Source organism: Oncorhynchus masou, chromosome 13, assembly GCF_036934945.1.
Source record: "Oncorhynchus masou masou isolate Uvic2021 chromosome 13, UVic_Omas_1.1, whole genome shotgun sequence".
Taxonomy (NCBI): domain Eukaryota; kingdom Metazoa; phylum Chordata; class Actinopteri; order Salmoniformes; family Salmonidae; genus Oncorhynchus; species Oncorhynchus masou.
The window spans coordinates 62,067,007-62,092,907 of record NC_088224.1 but is presented as its reverse complement, the minus strand read 5'-3'; the positions used below and the strand labels follow the sequence as shown (position 1 = coordinate 62,092,907).

The 25,901-nt window shown below is 43.0% G+C and overlaps 1 long non-coding RNA gene across 2 annotated transcripts in view; it reads right to left on the bottom strand.

Annotated features, from left to right (window-relative positions):
• Nucleotides 1-385: 385 nt before the first annotated feature.
• Nucleotides 386-25,901, bottom strand: part of LOC135552784 (uncharacterized) — a 121,700-nt gene continuing 96,184 nt past the window's right edge. For both annotated transcript variants that reach the window (XR_010457505.1, XR_010457504.1), the window contains 2 exons: nt 10,029-10,079; nt 386-2,171 (listed from right to left, as the gene is read on the bottom strand). This is a non-coding gene — a long non-coding RNA (uncharacterized LOC135552784). The remainder of the gene's footprint in view (nt 2,172-10,028; nt 10,080-25,901) is intronic.

Here is a 25,901-nt window from a genome sequence, read left to right as displayed (position 1 = left end):
GTGAATAGCGTGTCCTACACACTGTCATAGGGTACAAAATATCTGATCTGTGTCCGGAAGACTAATGCTTCCAACAGCCTATTTACAAGCTGTTCGGGGATGTAACGTTTGTTCATATACAATTGTATACCACAGTGCTTATGGTCAGGTTTGTATTCACAATCATAAGACTTGGATATACTTGACCAGCATCCCCATTGTGTGTTAACTTAAAGGGATAGGTCACATGTTATTCCCCAGCCCTATTACCACTGGTATTATACTGTATTTCTAGTGAAATAATTGATGTTGTCTCATAGATCCATTCCCATTCCTAAGTGTTTCCATTCCCAAGTCAGACAATGTCAGAATAACTTCAAACAAAAACAACAACAACAGAAAGAAACATGTTTCATAATCTTTAATGTTGGAAAATAGGAACGTTGCAAATGCAATTGTAAATTGTTTTGTTTACATGCAGTACATGATCAATGTGAGATATTCTGAAAAGTATACATGTAAAAGAGAAAGACAATTATATCATTATTAATCGGTGGTTTCCTGTAAGATATATATTTGAAAAACTCCCCCACATAGAACCTGAGAAACCAAGCCTGATATGGTAAACACTGAGTGTACAAAACATTAGGAACACCTTCCTACTCTTGAGTTGCACCTAATTTTGCCCTCAGAACAGCCTCAACTCATCAGGGCATGGACTCTACAAGGTGTCAAAAGTGTTCCACAGGGATGCTGGCCCATGTTGACTCCAATGCTTCCCACAGTTGTGTCAAGTTGGCTGGATGTCCTTTGAGTGGTGCACCACTTTTGATACACATAGGAAACTGTTGAACGTGAAAAACCCAGCAGCATTGCAGTTTTTTAACATACTCAAACCGATGTGCCTGGCACCTACTACCGTACCCCGTTCAAAGGCACATATTTTGTCTTGCCCATTCACCCTTCGAATGGCACACATACACAATCCATGTCTCAATTGTCTCAAAGCTTACAAATCTTTCTTTAACCTGTCTTCTCCCCTTCATCTACACTGATTGAAGTGGATTTAACAAGTGACATCAATAATGGATCATAGCTTCTACCTGGATTTACTTAGTCAGTCTATGTCATGGAAAGAGCAGTTATTCCTAATATTTTGTACACTCAGTGTAGCAATCTCATCTAAATGGGTAGGCCTATCCAATCACAAAATTATATTAAAACAACATTTTCAACAATATCAACACGGTTGACTTGATATTTTGGCATTGTTTTTTCTAGTCTATCTTCATATCTTAAAGTTTAAGATTAAGTGTTGTAAATGCCCTGTCAATGGGTTTAAATGCAGTTAACCCTTCCCCTAACCCACCAGGGTACAACATAAACTGGGGCTGTCAAATAATTAAAATAATGAATCGACTTAATGGCATCCCTTAATTGCGATTAATCGCAATTTTAGAATTAGCTCAGATTTGGCCATAAATAAACAATTTTCCAATACATTGAGTTACAGGCATACTATGTTTTGATTGTATGGGAAAGAAACACAAAATAATCTGCATCAGAATTGTTTTAATGGCACTATAAACAACACAAAAGTCACTGTAACATACAGCTATTAATGCTCCCAATGTTTAAGTAGGCCTACTGCCTCTTGTCAATGTTCTTAAAGTTTAACACTTGCACACAGCACATACACACACTTCAGGCTTCAGGGTATTCAGAGTGGGAGAGTGGGAAATGTGGGGACGCGGTGTAGTAGACTATACGTAGCTATGTGTGTGGAAAACATTTAATCACAGGCAAGACATTTAACTTGTTTAGTATAGTCATTTTGTTTGTGTTGTTGGTCTTGGCTAGCTTAATGCTCCGGTCGCTACCTAGCTAGCACTCACATGGCTGCTATCACCATCATGAAAAGAGGCATGAGGGAACCCCTACAACATACAATATTACGTATTTCTGAGTAGTGAGAACGCTCGGGAGCAGGCAATGTTGAAAAGTAATCTTTAGACATGTTGTACTTTTCTTAAATATAGTTTTGTAATTGACTAAAACAAGCAGACAGCAAGAAAAATACATTTGAAAAAGGTCAAGTTTTTGCTGTGAACCAACATGGTAACCACAGGTTGTTTTCCCCACAGGCGGGCAGGGTCACCAAGTGGGGTCACCACATCTGATACCGACTGGGTCTATGGATACAAAGAACAAAGAGCTTTTAAACCTGTCCAACAATTGTATGAATTCCACAGAAGACAATAACAATGGGTCAGCCAGGTCTGAGTTTATATATAATACAGCTATTAGATCTAGCCTAGGCTACTTATCCATTAACTAGTCACAAGCTGCTACTAGAATTGGGATCATTTAGTTAAATCTTTTGACCTGAGAACGACAACAAAAACAGTAGCGAAATGGAATGGATGTCCTGTTCTGATTAAAATCATTGTGGGAAATTAGTTGAATCAAGAGGCTAGTGGAAGTTTAAGCATCACAATAGAGACAGACAGCTCAACCGAGACTGACTGCACACAGCGTTTTGTGTGTTGCACTTAAAAGGGTCCATGCGGAAACACGTGTGCTTAAAGGGATCTGTGAGGTGAAGAAATGGAGATGTGATTTACGGCGTCAAAGAATTAATGGCATTAAAAATATCACACGTTAACTCATTGTTAATGTGTTAGAGCGGCAGGTAGCCTGGTGGTTATGATCATTGGGTCAGTAACTGAAAGGTTACTGGTTCAAATCCCTGAACTGACGAGGTGAAAAATCTGTCGATGTGCGCCCTTGAGCAAGGCACTTAACACTAGTTGCTCTTGATAAGAGCGTCTGCTCAATGACCAAAATAACATAAATGTTAACTTTGACAGCCCTATTTAAAACACCCACACACACCTGTGTAACCTTTACTTAACTAGGCAAGTCAGTTTAGAACAAATTCGTATTTACAATGATGGCCTACACCGGCCAAACCCGGACGACGCTGGGACAATTGTGCACCTAATATGTGTGAGACAGAGATGTCAAATCCTTGTTCTCACCATTGGCGTGGCATGTGGGATTTCTCTTTAAAGAACTGAGAAAAGGGGCCACTTGCCAACTCTTATTAATTCTGTATGGAAAACTATGTAACAAAAGCACAGCAGCAGACTAAAAAACAGCCCAACCGATTAACAGCATCATGAGGTACACATTCGTAGCTTATGCCTTCATTTTTAACCATTCATAGTAGTAAATAAATACATGCATTTGATCTCATAGCTAGTTATAATTGATCATAAAACATGGAGCTTTAAAATGTCTTATTTTCTGTAGGTTCTACTACAATAACACAGGAGACATTCATCCCACATTCTCAGTGATAAACAGCTTTCTTTCTCATCAAAAAGGGGAATTTGGGTATTGTATTTGCTAGGCAAATGATGCTAACACTTTATAATAACGTTCATTTAAAAGCCATTTATAGATCATTTATAAATCACCTGTTAATGATTTGCTGAACATTTGTAGGTCGTTGTTACTCTATTAAATAATAGTAAGCTATTCTGACCAAATAACTGATTTTTTTTGTCTGTAATTAAAAAAATTTTTTTTTTTTTTACAGCATATTAAATACATAGCATATTATAAATATTATAATAAGGCATTATCTAGACCATCTGACATAAAAAAGAAAATGGGACAGTTTGATGAAAAAGCTTGAAATAAATGTTCAAATCTAGGCATGTCAAATGATTGCGCTAAACAGGGCCCTCGGGCTCATTATTCTTAGAACAAGTGATGAAGCATTATACACTCTGGCTGTAAGTAAAGTTATCGTTCATGGTTTGCACACACATGATACGTTTACTAATGGTTAACAAAGTACCTGAGAATGTTTTTTAGGAGTGTTTCTAAACAGATCTTCACATGTATAGTTTACCAGGTCAATTGAAGACATTTTTGGGAATGATTCAAAAATAAAATCTGAACGATTTCAATAAGGGCAATTCAGACTGGGTGCTCATCTAAACCATACTTGTTTCTATGATAAAGGATATGGTTTGAGATCGACTTAGTGAAATCTGCAACAGATAAAACAGTAGCTCAGATCATGAATAGAAAGAGTGCTTACACACAAGATAGTGTCTATATTTTGTACAGAAGGGTTATTCTTTGGGACAGCCATAGGGGAATGCACCTGTGTAGATGAATCCAAAGATAAAGCCTATCATAGATTATCCATTAATCACAATAATTACACATGCCCCTCTCAGGGTTAAATCTGAGAGACTGGAGAATGTTGGTTGTGTGTATTTGTCTGTCGGTGTGTTTGGGTCTGTATCTGTGCCTGTGAGAAATAGGAGAGAAAGAAAGAGAACGAGAGAGAGAGAGAGAGAGAGAGAGAGGGAGAAAAAGACAAAGAGAGAGAGGAGGGAAGCAATCAGCAGACAGAAAGAAAAAGGAAAAGAAAGAAAGAAAGAGAAAAAGAGAACAAAGAGAAGGAGAGAAGAGGATCAACCAATCGTTCTCTTGACTCTAAGCAGGGGGATTTCCATGGCTCCTCTCGCTGTTGATAGACCTGACTTGACCAGAATATGTTAAATGAGACACTGTGTGGTTTCAGATGCTGTAAGAGGATGGAAAGCCTTCCCTCTTCCTCCACATCACATTGGAGACAGGCCATATCTGATATACCACCTTGGTCCCTATATAGTGCACCACTTTTGTCCAGAGCCTTTGGAATGCACTAGATAGGAAACAGGCTGGACTCTGGCCAAAAGTAGGGGACTGTATGGGGAATAGGGTGACCTCTAGGTAAAAGTAGTGTGTTATAAAGTGAATAGGGTGCCATGAGGTTAGAGGAGACTGTGGCGACTGTTGGCATACACTGGTGACATATCCCTCTTGGATTAATTTGATTAGTCCTGAGTAGTGATTAATCCACATAGCATGGTGGGAGTGTTTAATCCTAAAGCTCATTTAACCTGCACAGGGAGGTGCCCTCACAGATGGCCAAGTAGACGACACTGTCTCTCCTACCTGCTCATTATCTAATAAACTAGTTACACAGCTGGGCCGTGTGTGTGTGTTTGTGTGTGTGTGTGTGTGTGTGTGGTGTGTGTGTGTGTGTGTGAATACAAAGAGAGAGAGAGAGAGAGAGAGAGAGAGAGAGAGAGAGAGAGAGAGAGAGAGCGAGCGAGAGAGAGAGAGAGAGAGGGTGGAGGGAGGGAGAGAGCGAGAGAGAGAGGGGGAGGGAGAGAGAGAGAGCGAGCGAGAGAGAGAGAGAGCGAGCGAGAGAGAGAGAGGGGGGAGGGAGGGGGAGAGAGAGAGATAGAGAGAGAGAGAGAGAGAGAGAGAGAGAGAGACAGTGCTGATCTCTCTGTTTGCAGACCATCATGTTTTCTGCTTGTGTACAAAGGCCCCTAATGTAATTACCCTCCACTTAAAAGGGACGTTAAGAAAGGTTCCCTGCTGTAATTCTTTGAGTTTGGGCTCCAACAGAGTGATTCTAAGTCTGAGCTGTCCTGATTGCAGAGAGCGAGAGAGCACTGGGAGGATACTCTAAGCTGCTGCTGCCAGACAACCCTACTTATTGGTCCATGAAAAAAAAAAATCTGTCCAAAATGTTCATCCTCAAATCCAGTTACAAGTGCGTCAGGATCCACTCCCCTTCATACCACAAAACTGTACTAGTCATTTGCCACCTTTTGATTGAACTGGTTTCATTGTTCGTAGCTTTACTTTTAGGCTAAAATCTTAATATTATTCTACTGAGCCCTTTACCTTATGTTCATATTCTTATCTTTTATTATTTCTTATAGTTGTTGTATTGTCGAGAAGTAACCTGAAAGTAAGCACTTTGTTGTATACCATGTGTATCCTGTACCTACGACTAATAAAACTTGAAACTTGGTGCAGCTTATAGTTGGTCACACTTATCCTAGTGCAGTGCAAGGATCCATTTGTGGCTGCCTGCGCCATCTTGTCTCGTTAACCTGTTGTTTCAGCTCTCAGACTACACACAAGTGCTCTACAGCACAGCTCATCAACTCTCCTCACACTATCCGATTATTGATATTTCCAAGTCTATTTCTCCACACTGGCCTATGCAGAGTCGTGTAGCATGTGTACCAATAGCCTACAAGTAGAACTGCAGCAACCGAAGGGTGTTTCCAGGGAGTGGCGGAAACTGCGGAATGGGGACTGTAACCTCCTGCGTGTTCTGGAGCAAAGATGCTGGCACAAAGGACACTCCTGGCCCAGTACACGCTACTCGGTACCAGTATGTTCTGCCCGGTATCATAGGCGTCACCAGGCGAGATACAAAGGAACCATCGACATTGTCTGAGCCACCTGAACAGCCCTAGTGCAGAACCCTTTGTTCACACACACACACACACACACACACACACACACACACACACACACACACACACACACACACACACACACACACACACACACACACACACACACACACACACACACACACACACACACACACACACACACACACACGTTCGTACATACAGTACACACACTGAATGTCCGACTGCCCAGTCCACCTTAAGAAGGCTCAAGCCTGTGTGTGTGTGCGTGTGCCTGTGTGTGTGCATGCGCGCACGTGCATGTCCTCCTACCCCAGTGCAGTGGTAGGGAAGCAACGTGAACAGGCTGGGGCTGTGAGGCTGAGCGAGACACAATCCGACAATGGAGCTGTAGCCAGACAGCTCTGTCTCTCTGCACTGCAATGCTTCAGATCGGGGCGAGACGCCTCAGCGCTGCTGTTTGCATACCAAGCTGAACAAATAAAACTGTTTGTCACAGGGCTGAGGCGGAGGCTCGAAATAGGTTTCCCTTTTTTATGCAAGAAGAGAGCTCTAGCAGCAACAGACGAGCAATAGAAATTTCCAATAGAAACCCAGTTTAGGCCGTTGAGCGACCCGGAAAAAATTCTCAAAGACGAGACAGTTACCTGGACTAGACCGTTACAGTGCAAATCTACACCTTATAGCGCTATATCCTAACACAGTGTCTGCTGCAAAAATAAATGCTACATTTGACACATTTCACTCTCCCCTCGAACCACACCGAACCATTGTGTGTGAATCGACAATGCGGATTTAAAGCATGTTAGACTTTCAATGTCAATAAGCTAGAGGTGAGAATGACTGACCCAGGGGTGAGCTATGTTAATAAGCTAGTGGTGAGAATGTCTGACCCAGAGGTGAGCTATGTTAATAAGCTAGTGGTGAGAATGTCTGACCCAGAGGTGAGCTATGTTAATAAGCTAGTGGTGAGAATGTCTGACCCAGAGGTGAGCTATGTTAATAAGCTAGTGGTGAGAATGTCTGACCCAGAGGTGAGCTATGTTAATAAGCTAGTGGTGAGAATGTCTGACCCAGAGGTGAGCTATGTTAATAAGCTAGTGGTGAGAATGTCTGACCCAGAGGTGAGCTATGTTAATAAGCTAGTGGTGAGAATGTCTGACCCAGAGGTGAGCTATGTTAATAAGCTAGTGGTGAGAATGTCTGACCCAGAGGTGAGCTATGTTAATAAGCTAGAGGTGAGAATGTCTGACTCAGGGGTGAGCTATATGTGCCACATGGTACATGGATGAGACTGCTTGTTACCCAGGGTTGCCCACGCTGCAGTGCGCTAGCAGTTAACGACACACATATACACACTCACACACACACCTCAAAGGGGCAGCTGTTGTTATTGCATCTCTGCTATACTTAGTCATAGTAGTACAGAATAAATAAGTTTAGGTTTACACACACACACACACACACACACACACACACACACACACACACACACACACACACACACACACACACACACACACACACACACACACACACACACACACACACACACACACACACACACACACACACACACACACACGTCGACCGGTGTAGGGATATCTGACTGAGGGTTACTGTTCTGGAGCACTAAGTCCTCACTGCCACACTGGTGAGGAGTCCTGAAAGGGTGCCATTTTACACAGCCAGCACAAAGAGGTTAGCAGTGAGAGGAAGAACATACTCCTGCAGCGCAGCAATGAGGGGATGGGCCAGTGCAGCAATGAGGGGATGGGCCGAGGCTATCATGGAGTCACAGTTTCTCTACCCTTCCAGCATGGCTCACAGAGGGAGGGAGAATCCACAGTGTTTTTATTGGCATGATGCTAGCCTAATCACACCAAGCATTGTTGACAATAGACAATGTTATGAGGACTGTAAAAATGAATATCTAGTCAAGGGCAGAACGCAAACAAAAGATGTATGTTAGCTGTACGCATGTTAGCCCCATTGCTATCAGAAGCTGGGTGTGCCGCTGTTCAGTTTGCTGTCCCTAAAGCCAGTACAAACCCAACAAACTTGCAGTTATTTCAAGTCATTTTGCAGACACACTAGAATTTGCTAGCTGCTCCGTTAAAAAATAACGTTAGACTATATCCGATACAGCACAGCAACAGCATACAGACTCACAGTCAATCAATGTGACATGGTAATAACTGCTAACATACAGGCTCTCTGATATACAAACACCTGCAAACGTACTCTTTCTGCACACAAAGAGCTCTACCTTGTGTGTGTGTATGCAAGGCGAGTGCGTATATGCACGGCGAGCGTGTGTGTGCATGAAGACGAGGGTTCCATGAGGTCAAACACAGGTGTACCGAGCTGTTATAGGTTCACGCTCTCCACAGTACTTTGTGCTGCTCTCAAGACAGAATAAGGCATGGACAAAAACAGAAAGAAATACTTTCCCAGTCGCCAGAAGAAAGACAAAGGAATAACAGAGCAGACAGGATCAGTGGCTAGTTGAGTTTTTCTGTGGGCCTCTGACTCAAGTGCAGGATTGGTAACGTTAGCTTAAACGTCCACTGAACGTAAGTTCCCCCCTCCATCATTCACCCCACCACAAAGATTCCTCAGCTGATTTCAACCCACCATTGTGTCACATGACCCTCGAGCCGGCATTCCTTCGACCCCCCCCCCCCCCCCACATACACTGCCGCCTGATTCCAGCAAACCTTTTTTCACTTTTCTTTCCAGACGATTTCCTTTCTCTGACAATCTAGTGTGTCTATGTACATTTGACAGTCTGAAACGCCTTTGTCTTGCAGAGAGAGCGACAGACAGGACGACAGCGCACCACTCCCAGCTCCCGAGAGCCTAACCCGTGGACATGAGAGCACAACGTCACAAGTTAGGGTCTCAGGGATTGCGAGAGGCACATTTTATAGTTGTACTATTTCCACTCCCAGACAGACTGTGAGTCGAATGAATCATGCTGGCATGAGAGTACCAAATAGACTAGAAACAAACACATGATATCCATGAAAATAAAGGCTTCCTTCCGTGAGGTATATCGGCAATGCATGCCCCCCTTCTCTGGCTCCCTGTTTGTATAACATACAACAAGTGCAACCATAAGCCAGACACAACATTGACCAATCTCCCCCTCCCCCCTCTGCCTCTCTCTCTCCCTCTGGAGAGACCCCCGCCTCCCACCGACTCTCTCTCTCTCTCTCTCTCTCTCTCTCTCTCTCTCTCTCTCTCTCTCTCTCTCTCTCTCTCCCTATGTCCCTCTCTGTGTCTCTCCCCACCCCCCCAGGTGAAACAATACAGCACTTTGAAAAATGCTCCAGGTAAACCCAAATCTAGCCCCCGGTTCCTTAAGCTCCCATGCTCTCTATTCCTAAGCTGCAGCTGCCAGTTGTTAAGGGACGGTCAGACAGAAATCCTGGATTCAGCAGCACACCAACCACCGACTCAAAACTACTTTACAGAATACCCAAGCAAAAGAACACAAAGTCAGTTTATCTTGAAACATTCATGTGGCTCGTTTCATTTCAATATTAGGAGGGCAGAGCAATGATCTGGAAATGTGCACGAGGATGGTTGAATATGAATCCACACTGAACCTTCCACAACCAGTTTGAGACAGAGAGGTGTAAGGGAGGCAGGCGGTCTAAATCTACAGCCATAAGTTACGTAGATCGAGAAAAAAACGAGAGAGTGGCAGGAAAACAGCTTCAATCAACTTACCCAGGTCTGGTTCGTAATGAGGAGGCACCAGCCCTTGTCCCTTGTTGCAGCCTGCTCGACAGAGAAAGAGAGAGAGAGAGAGAGAAACTGACTCAGGTTTAAACTCATGTCGACAAGGTTTCGGACAAGCTCTTGCAGGCTTTACAGATGGTTACAGGATGAAAGTGGCACAAGTGGGGAACAATGTGTCGGTCGATGACAGGGAGACGAAGCGAACCGACGGACAGATATAAGAGAAGGAGGAGAGAGGATGGGTGGTGAGGCTGATGAAGAAACCACCGTGTACAGACAGAAAGAGAGAAGGAAATGACTCGGAGAAAACGAGAGGCTACTCCCAGGGGTTTCAGTGAACGGAAAAGTTCAGAATAACAATAAAAAGATGGCGATGGTGATAAAAAGCAGGTATGAAAAAAGGAGAGAGAACAGGGAGTGAGAAGAGAGGATGAGAGTGAGCCCTACCACCGCTTGTAGCCAGGACCACAGCACCAGTGAAGCATACCAGTCTGCTGGCTCACTGAGAGAGAGGAGAGGAGGAACACACACACACACACACACACACACACACACACACACACACACACACACACACACACACACACACACACACACACACACACACACACACACACACACACACACACACACACACACACACACACACACGTTCACTCACTTTGCTTCGCTGCTGTTAACCTATGCCGCCTTTACTCAGTTGTATATCCCTATTTCATATCCAGTTCAGGTTAGAAGAAAATTAACAGTTTGTTGTCGTATATGCCACAAGAGCCCAAAAATATCCAAACTAATTAAAAGACCAAATGCATCAATGGATGTTGCTGCTGTTCTGCTTCCCTCGCTAACATTGATCAATTTTATTTCACCCCCTCCTTCTCTCTCTCTTTCTCTCTCTCTCAGTGCAGAACAGAAACAAATGCAAAATTGGAAGAAGGGAAAAGAGAAAACTGTGAATCCCAGGTCTCCCGCTCTCGTCTTCATGCATTCCTGCTGAATGGCAGGAGATGAAAAAATACTTTTCCCAAAAATGTGGAAATATTATCCAGTAATTTGCCTGCTCAGATGTAATAATTTAAAACAAGAGGCCCACTTCTCTGCTGTATCAGCCGGAGAGACAGATAGAGACAGAGACAGAAAGAGAGGAGAAGGAGGAGGAGGAGGAGGCTAAGGAGGAGGAGGAGGGAGATGAGGAGGGGGAATGAGAAAGTCGGCCGCCTCTCACTTTTCAGTGTTTTATTCAAGTCTGTTTCCCGTCAACAAATCCTCTGTTTTCCTTGATTTTCTTCTTGCATGTATTCCTCTCTGTCTCATACGGTCTCTCTCACTTTCCCTCCCTCTCCGTGTCTCTCTCTCTCTCACTGTCTCACTACCTCACACATGCCCGACATCATTAACACTATCCTTCAAAAAGAGAATGAGAGGAGAGAGAGAGCAGAAAGAGAGAGCAGGTCATAGAAACATAGCTACATGATGTGCTTGGCTTATAGAGGCTACATTTAATCTCCACTGGCTCCCCCAGGCTTTGATACGGAGAGCGGAAAGAGAGGGGGAGAGAGCGAGGGAGAGATGATGGGGGAGGGACAAATATAGCTGAGGGGAGGCTGGCGACGTACAACACAATGTAGGTTCAATTCAACGACGGGGAGAGAAAAAATTCCCTAGACCACACTGCCCTCTTCATTTCTCTCTGCTCACTCTCTCTTCATCTTTCCCTCTCTGGGCGCGTCTGCTCCGGCCAACTAATCTCCAATCCTCTTTGACTGCTGTCTCACAGACTGTGCATTGTATTGGCTTCTCCTGTTTGGACTGCAGTGAAGGCTCAGTGCCGACGGTTTTCTCTCTTTCTCTCACTTAAAAAAAGCCTGATGCTACCACTTTTACGTTTTCGCTAGCGTTTTGAGAGCCCCCCCACCCCCCCCACCGCAGCTATCCTCATTTATCACCATCTTTTCGTCCAGAAACAGCCAGCGATCAATGAGCCACTAATATTAGACTGGCTTTGACAGGCGCCGAGAACACACAGCAAACAGACAAACACACAGCAAACTGACAAACACACAGCAAACTGACAAACACACAGCAAACTGACAAAGACGTGCACGCAAAAAAACACGCGCACGCACGCACGCACGCACACACACACACACACACACACACACACACACACTAACAGACAGACAGTGTCTGTACACAGCATGGCTTGATTAATTCATGCAAAAATGAATAATACAAGCAACAAGACAAACAAAAATGCCATTGCACTTGGGAGGCTGACGATTCATTGGAGTTGATGCAGTGCTCTACTTTAGATTCTTATTAAGATCTTCAGAAATAAACAATGAAGGACGTACAGTATGTCAGCACAGACCCAGATCTGTCAAAGAAACCAGCCTGTGTCATACCATACACCAAAGTGTACAACACAAACACAATCAAACGTAGCACAACACGGTAACACAATATTGTGTAGGTAGGTGTCTGAAACAGAGTAGGCTCTGGTGAGTGTGATTGACATGTGTCACTCAGGCTGACAAGCGCAGGAGGACAGTATCCTGTCAAAGCAGTAAAGATGGCACTTCTATTTGTTGTGGAAGTCTTTATTCATAAATGCTTAACAAAGGTGCATTCTGTACAGAGGCAGTCACAGTTAAACACTAACAGATGTGTAGCATACAGCAACATACTGTCAGTCAGGTTTATAGATGCTGGAAACAGCAGTTCTGGAAATGGTACTTTATATTTCTATGGGGACGAGGAGCAGGCAGGGTAAAGGGAAGGACGAATGAAAAAGATGATTTTATTTAACTAGGCAAGTCAGTTAAGAACAAATTCTTATTTTCAATGGTGACCTAAGAACAGTGCCTTGTTCAGGTGCAGAACAGCAGATTTGTACCTTGTCAGCTCAGGGATTCGATCTTACAACCTTTCAGTTACTAGTCCAACGCTCCAACCACTAGGCTACCTGCCACCCCATTCATACAGTAGGGTGAACATTCACTATTGAAAAATCTGCAGGGAAGTTTGAAATGGATAAAAGCAATGCTGTAAAGACAAGTTGTAATATTAAATAGACAACTAAGCACATCCCTATCACATCCTACAGATAAATAATATGGTTGGCATGAACACATCCCGGAGGTATTTTCAGTGATTGCCTAAGTCTGTTACGGAACTGTGTGACAACATTCATTCAAATACTAATTCATAAATCCATGATTCGGGTATAAGTAAGAGATCTTTGTCGATCTGTTGGTCTACCGTAGCTTCTACAATTACAATGTGGTAGCTTGCCTTGACAACACTTTACACCTGAACAAGTCTTCAACATAGCTACGATAGAATTGAACCATTGTAAATGCCTTAAAACATAACCTGTTTGAGAACAGAGTATGGTGGTAACCAATGTGTTGAAAAGACATGTGATTATCAAAAGAAAAAATTGATTGCGTGCACAGATGTGACTTGGAGTGGAGGTCCTGGGCTGATGTGTTTTTATGTCACATCTCTTTTCCTTTGGCTATGATTAGCAGCAAAGAGAGCAGCGGCGAGAGAGCAACCCTCTGTGCTCTGGACCCTCACACACACACACACACAGATCTGGTTTGGATTAGTGCATCAAGGCTGAGATTACACAGCACACAGGCCATGACAGCCACCCCCAAAGCACACAAACACACACACACGCACATGCACCACACACATTCACATAGGCACACACACACAAAGGCACGCACAGACACACAGTCACACACATGCTGGCATGCATGTATGGACATGCTCACATGCTCACACTCATAGGTAAGTAAGACACACACATACACTATACTGAGCATTTAGGATAAATCTGAACCTTGAGATGCAGTCTCATTGTTCTCTTCATTTGCCTGGCAGTCACTGTCTAAACCTGTATCCAACTGTCTGATAGCACAGTGGTTTGACCAACAGGGGGCAGCCTTTTGTTCTATTACAACAACCAATAACTGCACCCTCCAAATCCTGAATTGGGAGACAGGGAGGGAGATGGCTTGCAGGCTTCAACAGATTATATATACAGTACAGGGATTTTGTTATAACTTTCAAAGGAATAGCACATATTATAGTGCAGCTTCTCTCACACACTTCTTAGAAGGTGATAGCCTACACGGCTGGTTTCTTACAGACCTATACATTCTCACATACAGTAATCTCCTCCAAAAGGATACTAAAGGAGTGGAAATAAGAACTAATTCCATGAACATATGAAATAATGACACTACTTTTATCTGAAATCTAAAAGGTCAATGTCACATTTGTCTCTATCAATTATCTTGGGAACCGCATATTTTGTTTCGCATTCATGTGTTAGGTAAATATGGCGTAGTACTTTCATTTATGGGTGGTGGTGACCTAAAAGGTCCTTCATAACTCTCAGACAGGAGTGTATTAGCAGTAGAGCGAGCCCGGCCTCAACAAAGCCGTGTATGCTTGGCTTTCCATCACAGCTGAATGGTAAATGTTTATTACACAGTTTATGCATCAATGTTTGAGAGTGGCTCAAATACACACGTCTGTATTACCAGTAGTACCAGCATCATTCTTAACAGTTTTTGGTTATTCTTTTGTAAGGTGTACTGGAGCATTTCTGTTGACTGTGTTGCTCATCTGTTGTACTCTCTCAGAGAGTTGACGTGTAAACGCACTCACTTTCAAGTTTCTTACAGTGATAACAAACAAAACGATGAAATAATGTTTTTTTTAAAGGGATTCGAACCTCAACTGGAACTCTTCTAGAGTCTACTAGTTAGTCATTTATTAGACAGAGTGGATCTCTGAGCCCCGTGAACAGACAGATGATAGAGATATTCGAGACACTCAGAGGAATAAGATGAATTTTCAAGAGTCTTCCATTTCTTGACTGTTCACTCCTGGTGGCTATATGAAGTAGTCTGAGACAGACCTAATGAAGTCATCATGGTTCAACCAAAACAGTTGGTAAGGCTTTTACATGAAGGTATCCTATTTAAAGGGTTTCTAATTCGTTTATAGACTGTTCAGTTTGCCAGAGTGCTTCGGCTCGCACATCACTGCTTGTCTCAGCTATACCATAAATCACCATTCTACAATTTCAACCAAGTTATAACTGTTTATTACTGATTTATAAACTCTGAAAACAGGATCCCTTTGCCATTAATAAACTATGAATACACTCTACAAAACCTTTAGAAACTCTTCATAAATAAAGTGGGACCAAAACTAGGGCACTTTTTTAAAGAAAACCTGGGTTAACAAGAGGAAACTTCCAAACTTGTTTCTCTCAACCCGACCTCTCAGTTTGAGGTTTGGAGATGCCGAGTCATCAGGTTGTTGGCTCCTTGCATGTTGCTGCCCAGTGGGCAGGAGTTGTGCAGACCACAGGGAAAGCTAGGAGGTTGTACAGTTATCTCCCGGGGTGTAATTCTCAACTATACAACCTACTACCTCAGCCTGGGAGCAAGCAGTCTGGAGTCACTGGGTAGCAAGGGTCTTGGGGACAGCGATGACAGTGAGTTGCAAATTGTGGTTCCAATGGATCAGTGGGTTAGAGCATGGTGCTGCTGGCAATGCCAGGGTTGTTGGTTCGATTCCTGCATGGCTCACAATAACATGTACTAAATGTAGCCTACTGGGTCACTGTCAACTTTAAGCTGCTTTGGATAAAAGCATCTGCAAACGAATCTGCTAAATTGCCAATATTTAAATTGAGTAGAGGAGAGACATTCCACCATACCTAATAGCCTTTTAATGCCTGGAACGGTATAGTATTGAGGAACGATGCCATCCTATTGGTTAACACTAATATCCATGGATTCAAGAGTGCAACAGGTTGGGTGAAGGTCAGCTGCATGGGCCACACAGACAGAGACCTATAGAATCAAGCTTGTGAGGTCAGTTAGCACAAGTTCGGATCTACGGGTTTGTGGCTGTGGGCAAGTTTCTTCCAACCATACATTGGGTCCATCTACTGGAAGGAGTCAAGAGTATACAATACCTAATAACATGATGAAACCACTTATTATATATTCTCACAGATAAGCTTGATCTGGTGACTCATTGTATCCACAAGGAGTAAATCTAGTCATATACCTTGAGGCAATAAGAATAATAACACAAGTTAAAAGATTAATTTTTAATGACAAAAGGTGATATGCAAATTGTTTTATCATCCAGTATTTCATGTATTTAATGTTGAGCAGTGCTCGGTGTATTTCCCAAAAATATGACAGATTTGTTTATTAACTACGTTTTAACATTATCTTGCAGCGGTGTCATGGCAATTACAATAAATTATATTTGCAGTTGTTAGGAATGAGGTTACAATAGTGATTTAAGTGAATATAGTCTCCCCTGTTAGTTTACAACAATATTATGACATAGATTATCAGTGTTCCCAATGACAAGTTGATTATGTAGCGTAGAAGATATGTGTTCGGAAACAGTAAGGCTGCCACATCATTTGGAAAAATAATTACTTAAGAAAAGTCTAATCACACTAAATCCTATATGATTCGAAGTTACAGCCAATTCCATGTAAACAATTATAATACTCAATATCTCTTTGTCAATGATTACTTTTTAACACATTTGCTTCAGCTGAGGTTTTCATACTAGCTACATTGATAGTGAAAAAAATGACATATTGCTCAAGTGTCACTCTGGGCTTACGTTTTGAGTGCTGAACTGAAAAAATATATGCACAGGAATTGACAGTACCCTTTTCTGCTATGAATAGATTATCAAAGCACTCCAAACCACTAATTCAGAAATAGATACTTTACGCATGATGAAAAACATGACCGTTGTTCTAACCCAATCTGATAAAACATCATTCAGTTTCCTTCTTCAACTGCAAGCACACAGATCAGTATTATCACTAAAACTGATCCTAGATAGCACTAAGGCTTACAATCATTGATTGTAACTCTGTTTTATCTCCTGTTTGGAAAAGTCCAACTCCTCAAAAATCCACTCCCCCTTTGCTGTAAACTGTTTAACTAGTTTATATTTCTAGCCATATATTCTAATTGTCTGTTTTCATACAACTCTAAAACCTAAAGAGAACATGCACATAAGATAACTACAACTCAGACTAATTTTTCAAACAAGTATTTGGGCATAGATGTACTCTCAAAAACCATGTGAGCACTGAAGATTTACTACAAATACATTGCTTTTACTCCAAACGATAAAATATCTAATCAAATTGGACACTCCCAACCTAATATAAGCTATAAAATCTGCAGATTTGAGTTGTCCCCATCCTACATGGGCAGAGAATGAACATAGTAAATCAAATCATTTGTAAAAAAAAAAATATAGATATTTTTGAAGTTTTACTTGACAAATTGTTGCGATTGTGAACAAGGTTGTGTTTCACAATAATTTCCATCATTTGGAGATAATAAACATTGCCTTCCTCAGTGTATAGTTGTTAACGGAACTAAGTGGAGGAAGACAAAATAGTGTTGCTGCAATCAAAAAACTCCTTCAAAGAGGTACTGCTGTTTGTGTTTAATTTACATTATATTTCAAAAAGACGGCTAAACTGCAAGCATCTCCAATATCCATATTTATGATATTTCATTGCTTGTTTTCTTTTTAGATCTTGAGTCCCACAAACCAGTCTGCTGTTTGTTTCACTGGCCTGCTCACAGCAGTGAGAGCACATCCCCAGGAAAGAGTTATTCATTAAATCACACGAACACTACAAAGCTTAAGACTAAAATGCCTCACTCCAAGTGTATCAGTGTGTTGACCAATGTGTCTACCTCCTACACAAATCACATTGAATAAATATACTGTAAGCGGTGCTAGTATGTAGTTAACAAACCAAAAGAGAAATTCTTCAAGTTGCAATGTGGATTGAATTTCTACCATTTCTACCGAGGTTGTTAAGATAATTCATCCACTTCTTCATAGATACAAATATAATATGCAAACAAAATGTGATTGATCAAAATGAAGATGTATGATAGATATTTTAGCAGATAATACTGTATGGGTTGCTGTGGCCTACAAGTGGCCTAAAAAAGAAGAAAACATAAGTTAAATTGAACTTTCAGAGCCCAAAGTTGGTTTCCTCCTTATTTCCCTCAACTTGAGTTGAAATCAACAGATTTGACTTTGAAGCTGCTGCCTAGTTCCTCAAATTATGTTAGTGGGGCTGTGCCAAGAAGTTAAAAGACACCTTGAGAATAGTGGGGCAAAAGGGGCAGCGGGGGCCAACCACACCCTAGAAGCCCTAGCATTAGACCCAGTGGAGCAGAGCCCCTCGCCCCTGCATGGGGGTGGAGAGGTTAAATACACCAGGGTGCTACCGCGAACACACTCTCAGAGAGACAGAACAGAGCACAGAGCCAGGGATCACTACAGCCACCACCGTCGCTCGACAGCAAGCAAACACAACAACACGGAGACAATCTGAAACGCAGGGAGATTAAAAGAGAGGTAGGTATGCGACACGTCATTAGCACCTCGTAATGCCTAGAAATGCAAACAAAACGCACAGCCAGGAACTGTAGGTACAGGTAGGCCCTATCGCTGCACTGAAAGTGTAAACAGCACAAAAGAGAAAGTTATATTGACAGTTGAAACTGTGAAGTTGGAGAAACTATTAGAGAGAGAGCTGGAAGACGAGGAAGAAGCACCAGCGAGCTTGAAAGCAGGTTAATAATGACTTACCGATTGTCTTTTTATTGTTTCCAAATGTTTTCTCTCTCTACTCAGGGTGCCTACAGCACTTGGCAGAATGTCCACTGTGGCCCACAAGGAAACAAAACACAAACATGCAACTAACGAACCCATCAAAAAGGCAATAGAAAAGAGAGAAAGAGTGAGACAAAGAAAAATAGGCAGAGAGAGAGGAAGGAAGAGGAAGGAAAGGAAAGCGGACAGAGAGAACTAAAAGACAAAAAAAATGAAATAGAAAGACAGATTTCCGTGTTTATAAGAGTTCGATTTTCATCATGATAATGAAACGACAAATAAGAAACAACTAATATTTTCAGGCAGTAAAACCTCTGTACTCTTCTAACCGGGTGCCTGCTTAACGGCCAAATGACAGGCAACATCTGTTTGTAAGAAAGCCAAGATCGACTCTTAAAAAAATTGTCTTGATTCTCTCTCTTTCACTCTCTCTATCTCTCTCTCTCTCTCTCTCTCTATTGCTCTCTTTCACTGACTCACTCTGTTGAATAAAAGCGAAAGAAAGAAGAGACTGTGGAAATTCGGCGAAAGGGAAAATGGAGTTGTGCACCAGCCCCTTCACCCCTTTAACCTCGCCCCTTCCGTTAACGCTTCTCTTCCCCAGCTGGAGAGAGAGAGTCCAGGTACACCACAGTCCTCCTACTGCTAGCTCTCTCCCCCCCACGCATACACCCCACACCTCCCAACAAACACACACACAAGCATGGACACTCACACAACCACACAAGCATAAGCATACACACGCGCACACACACATGCACCCACACACATGCGCACACACACACACACGCACACGCACATGCGCACACGCACACACATACATGCACACACACTTCTTGAAAGACTTCCCTGCACCAAAAATAAATACCCAATCTGCAGTTTGCCTAGGCCCTGGATTTATAGAAAATAAGAAGTCATTTTGGGAGCTAGGCACACGCTGCCGATATCTATTGACCATGTGTATGTGTACTTGAATTTGAGCTCCCATACAGTACATTGATACAGTATAGTTCAGATTATAGTTTCTGTGTCCCCCTGTCACTGTGCTGTACAGTATATCACTGGATTACGTCCATGTCGTAGCACATCTAACAATCTGAGGTGAATAAACATAGCACTGAGCAATGCACAGCGCATTGCGTGTGCAATGAGCGACAAACCCAAAATAAGCCGCCAGGAAAAACAATGATGGCATAAAGTATTAGTTGCTCTGTACTGAACACTGATAGTAATAGAGGGTGGGCTATCACTTTCAGTGTTCAGACAGCAAACGCAAGCATGGAGATAAAACACACACACACACACACACACACACACACACACACACACACACACACACACACACACACACACAGACAACAGTTAAGTGACTGGGGTAACATTTAACTGCCGGCATAATGAGTCATTAACATGTGTTATAACAAGGCTTATAATGTCTATCTATGTATCCACATTTCTACAATGGCTGGTATTTAGTCAGGATCATTATGAGATGATAATAAGACACTAAGGGGGTCATGTATGCTTATAACAAGTCTTATAATGCATTACAACCATTACAACCATATTGTAATTCGTTATACCTGTAGGCGTAAAATAAAGTGTTACCGACTGTGGGAACTGACTTCTCTGAATCCTAGTCTCCACTTCCTCTTCAATAACCTGAGGCTGACACCCTGACATGGGCGTAACCCCGGCCCGGGCCGTCAGATAGAGGGGATTCCTGGAGGGGATTCACACACAGCCAGCAAATAGAGCACAACAACCACATAGATCCTATTAAATGACTCATTCCTAATTCTATGACAACAACAGAACACACTGAAGAATACCCATTCAAAACAAACGTGAACCAGCAATCAGCATTCACAGTGTTCTGCATGCTCAATTCTAATGAAGGGTGGGGGGAAACGTTGTTCCATGTGCATTGAAATAAATAAGCGCTAATAAATGCAGCCTATGAGTGTTCATTTACTGTAAGAAGACTTTGCAAATTTTCTCCCTCTCCCTCTTCTCCCCTCTCTCTCTGATATTCCACTCACGCACTACTGCGGCAGCCCTCCACCAATGCCTTGCATTAATCCACACCTCAGCCAGCCCAGTCGCTCAGTCTCTTACTCTTCCACAACGCACAGCAGCGCCAAAAGTTTTCCTAGGCACAATCGCTCACCCCAGAGATGTCAATTAGCATGATTTGGTATTGATTAGTATCGTCTAAAATTCTCCTCATGAGTTTATGATTGTTATCTGGGATCGTCATCAACGTCTGAGGAATGTGTCCGTCTGGCATTGGGATCATAGAACCCCAGCCAGGCTGGAGAGAGCCATATGAGCAAATGTATGGAAGGATGCATAGGGATGAAGAGTGCTTTTGTTCTCCAGTGACACTGTGAGATCTGTTCCATCTCCACTGCCTGGCTGTCTGTATGTCCAGCCCTGTGGCACACAGACTCAAAGAGCCAGAGGCAGACCCAGGATCCCAACCTCCCTTCCTTCTCCTGCCTTTTCTACAGGGAGTCAGTCAGTCAGTCAGCTTTCCCTCCCTCCCTCCCTCCCTCCCTCCCTCCCTCCCTCCCTCCCTCCCTCCCCCTCCCTCCCTCCCTCCCTCCCTCCCTCCCTCCCTCCCTCCCTCCCTCCCTCCCTCCCTCCCTCCCTCCCTCCCTCCCTCCCTCCCTCCCTCCCTCCCTCACTCCCTCCCTCACTCCCTCCCTCACTCGTTCTCTGTCTCCTTACCTCTCCCACTTTTCTCCCTCCCTTCCTCGTTCTTCCCCACCCCTCCCTCTCTCTCTCCGTGTCCCTAGATGACCTGGCCCAAATGAGCGTCAGTGCCCAGTGGGAGAGGGCACAGCTGGTGTTGCGAGCGATTGCCACTGCCGACACAGTCCTCCCTCTCTACTTAGCAAGCCCGGCATTAGCTGTAGTTGCTAGTCAGGGGAGAGAGAAAAAAACACTCACTGGCAACAGATGTTGTCGGCCATATTAGCTAGCTGCGAGGACCTATATCTAGGAGGAGGAGGAGGAAGAAGAGAGGGGGAGGAGGAGACAGACAGTAATGTCAGTTCTATCCAATCACAGATGAGGTGCTTGATAACATCAGGAAGTGGATTGACTGCTATAGTAACCCCGTATGGATTGACGGGTACAGTAGCAGTGGGCAACTGTAATGAGATTCAGGTGTGTGTGTGTGTGTGTACAGCAACACAACATAAATGCATCATGCCAATAAAGTGAACCTGCACATGAGTCAAGGGCCAAAATAAGTATTTGAAGATGGTGAACAAAGGCAGATAGCAAATTCCATTTACACTTGGCAGTCATCATCAGCTAGTGTCAAATAGTGTCGACAATATAATGTATTAGCAACAGTTATTTGGAAAATAGGTTTTAATTGTCACACCGAAACTGTCAATACCAGAGCAAAGTTGTATTTTGTTGTGGTAGTGACACCATTCTGGTAATGACACAAACTGCTGTCCCACATATTGCATGACAGCCCCTGATTGACACATTAACATGATGAAGCGATATGCGTGAATTTACGTTGAAATCAAACAGACTAATTCCATTCTGGTTTTTCAGAGAAAGCATCCATGCTTTTGGCAAGAGAGAAGGAAAATTGGAAAAGAAATCAATACTGGCAGACAAGGGAGGTTCCTTTCTTTCCTTACTGAACATAAGATTTTGTAGAAAAATACAAATTCAGTATGCCCTAAAGAAATGAAAAGACAAACAATTCAAGCTGTTGGGATAAGAGCACCAGAACACACACAGTGTCCTACTCTAGTCTTTTTATTTCTCTCTAATTCATTCTTCATCGCTCCTGCATAACAACCCTCTCTACCCCGAACAGGCTTGATTTGAACTATGCACAGCCCTTTCCCACCTCCTCCCTTTTTCTCTCTGCCCTTCTTCGTTCCTTTACCTCCCACTCTTTCTCTCTCTCTCTCTGTCTCTCACTCTCTCTCTCTCTCTCTCTCCCTCTCCCCCTTCTCTCTCTCTCTCTCTATCCCCCTCTGTTTCTTTCTCTCTACTCCTGATCTTTCTCTCTCTTTAATTTACAAATCCTCTGGTGAAGGACAGCCCAAGTGAGCTCCATGGCAACCTGGCGCGCTGCCATCTCATTACACTGCCAATTGATTTTGGTCCACCGCCACACTGCTGTCCCCTGCCAGCACACTTCCCATCATGCACCTGATAGCCACTGTCTGGGTGCTAAGCAGGTTTGAGAACACCAGAAACCGGAGTTCAATCAAATGCGCAATCAGAAACGATATGCAGTTGGTTCCGGAGCCACGGCAAAGTAAATGATAAAATATATGTTAGATGTAGTGCCTTACAATGATAAATGATCCTGACTAAATAACAGCTGTTAGTGGATGTTACAAAGTAGAACCACATTGACTAAAAAATGCAGTATTTTAATGCCATGGAAAGATATGATATGCTACATTCCCATTATTTTACTGTACATAATGGAATTATTGTATCTGTCCATGAGAATAACTTGCTGCTTGGCACATTTTTCATGTAAAACCCCTCATTATCAGCCCATACCCTATCAAGTATTTCTCTTTCATCCCTCCAAAAACCTTTCTAATCAAGCACTGAAATTCATACTTGTCTATAGCCGTGCCAGAAATTCCTCTTCGAGGTCTGAATAGCAAAAAGTTTGCAAATGTGGCTACAGTATAGCACAAGTCCATCATTACAAGACGGGAGGCCTTTGACAAACCAAACAATGAGGGAAAAAAAGTAACACATGGACAACTTGTTTCATAATGGACTTCACATGCTCCGGGGTTGTTTCGGAACACAAAGACAGCACACATCTGGCGCACACGGGACAGTGGGGAAGCCAGCAGGGAAGATAGTGAGAATGGAACCGAAGAGGTTCCAGCTGAGCCAGATTATCATTCTCAGGGCAGCCAGGTGGCTCTGCAGCCACCACACTGGAACTCAATACCACGCAGGAGGGCCCTGGGCCCCAACTCCGGCCCCTGATCAACGGAGCATCTTCCAAAAAGTAGCCAATTAGGTAAAAATGTGAAATGCAGGAACCCATCAGTGTGTGTATGTGTGTGCGCACGTGTGTGCCTCTGTGTGTGTGCTTAGCCAAATATAAATAACTGCCCAAGAATTTTCTAGAAATGCTGTGGTCCAAGCCTTTGAGGACAGCTTGTGGGTGGGGATTTCTTGATCAAACTATACTTACCATGACTTCCAGTTGTCACATGTGCTCCCTTTCTGGCCTCTAGGTCACAAGGCTGCTCATTATGGCGCACACCTGTCACAATCATTACGCACACCTAAGTCATCAGACTCACCTGGACTCCATCACCTCCCTGATTACCTTCCCTATATACGTCACTCCCTTTGGTTCCTTCCCCAGGCGTTATTGTTTCTGTTCCTGTGTCATGTCTGTGCGTTGTTCGTGTTTCTTATTTCGTATTATGTTGTGTTTATTTATTAAAACACTCACTTCCTCAACTTGCTTCCCGACTCTCAGGGCACATTCGTTACACCAGTAGACTACGGAAGAGACAATTATGAGTAAAAGTGTCAAAAATTCAGATTATTGGAAGTAGAGCCCGACCGATATCGGCCGATATTGGTCTTTTACCGCTATATCGATAACTCCACTGATATTCAATGAATAGAATGAAAAAGGCAATCTCATGCTGATCTGAATTATTTGAGGCCATTCTTATGATGTGTCATTAATGTCACGATGTATGAAATCAACATTTGAAGCATAGTTATTGGACAATTCCTCTTTTGGATGGCAACTAATGACAATTCAGTGTGGAAAAGGTCACTTTTTAATTTCCGTGCTGTAAAACAATATATTGGCAAATATATCGGTACGTTTTGTCCCTCCCAAAAATCGTAATTGGTATCAAACCAAAATAAACATATCGGTCGGGGTCTAAATGGAAGGCCTTATAGTTTGTCAGCAAGTACTAAACCCAAAGAAAACTGTCTCTAGCCATTTTGATTCCCAGAAAATCACTACAGAACATTAAATTATTTCTTGGAGCACATATAGTAGATGGTGTTGAAGACAATTTAGATTGTCTGTAGAAAACAGTCATCCACTGCTATTCTCTCCCGGGATGCCTACAAGCCGCCCCCCGGAAAAACAGATCACGTCTCCATTTTCCTCCTCCTTCCTATCCACAAGTTTCCCGTGTCCCATGATGTCTTGCGCGAATTATCTGCGTTATTTTTTTCTGTTCGAAAGTAAACAAGCGGTTTCTTCATTCACTCATTCATGAAGAGCTTGCCAAACGAATAATGATGTGGGAATACAACCTGACGGAGATAACAAAGGGTAATATTAGCCGACCTTTACCCTCTGTAATTGATGGTTGGGAAGATGACGTGAAGAAGTGGCCTCGTATAACGTACGGTAGCATATTTACTTACTTTGTTGAATCCCTAGCTTGCGATGGTAAGGCGATGAGCAACTTAAAAAGTTTGGAGGTGTACCAATACCTACACAGTAACAAAGTCGGTCGGGTGTTATTGAAGGATGTTGGAGACGACTTTGTCTCCCTAAAAGCAGACACAGAGCCGAGTCAGAGCCTGCACGCATCTCATCACAAGGCGTAGGTACTAGCATCAACGACAGGTGTTATACAGACAGAGGGTTGCTCATATTATTGCAGGGCCAGGATGCTCTTGTAATCATGCTGAAGCAATTCTGTTGAAGGTCAGTAAAGACCAAAAAGGACATGAAAGTGCAGGACAATGGGTATTCCAGGAGAGGAAAACACTGGGTTAGATAATAACTCAAAAAAAAATTTTCAATGTAGGTTGAGAGTGCAGACAGGCAAGGCGAAACAGGAATGGCATGCACTGATGTGCAAAGGAAGTGGAACTCAGGTATGAGGAAGAATGTAGGGCTGAGGAAGGCGAAACACATTCATTTTAAACACCACAGACCCCACCACACATATCCAGGTCCATCAATGTCGTCACAGGACGATTCCACAACCTCCCCCCGACTTTTTAGGAACCATGCAGAGTTCACAAGCCACATCCACTCCTCGGTAATGGCCCCACTATTTCGGCTCCAGACAAATGGTCTTCTTCAGCTAAGTTGAAGAGCAGATGTAGACAGCAGCAGCAAGACAG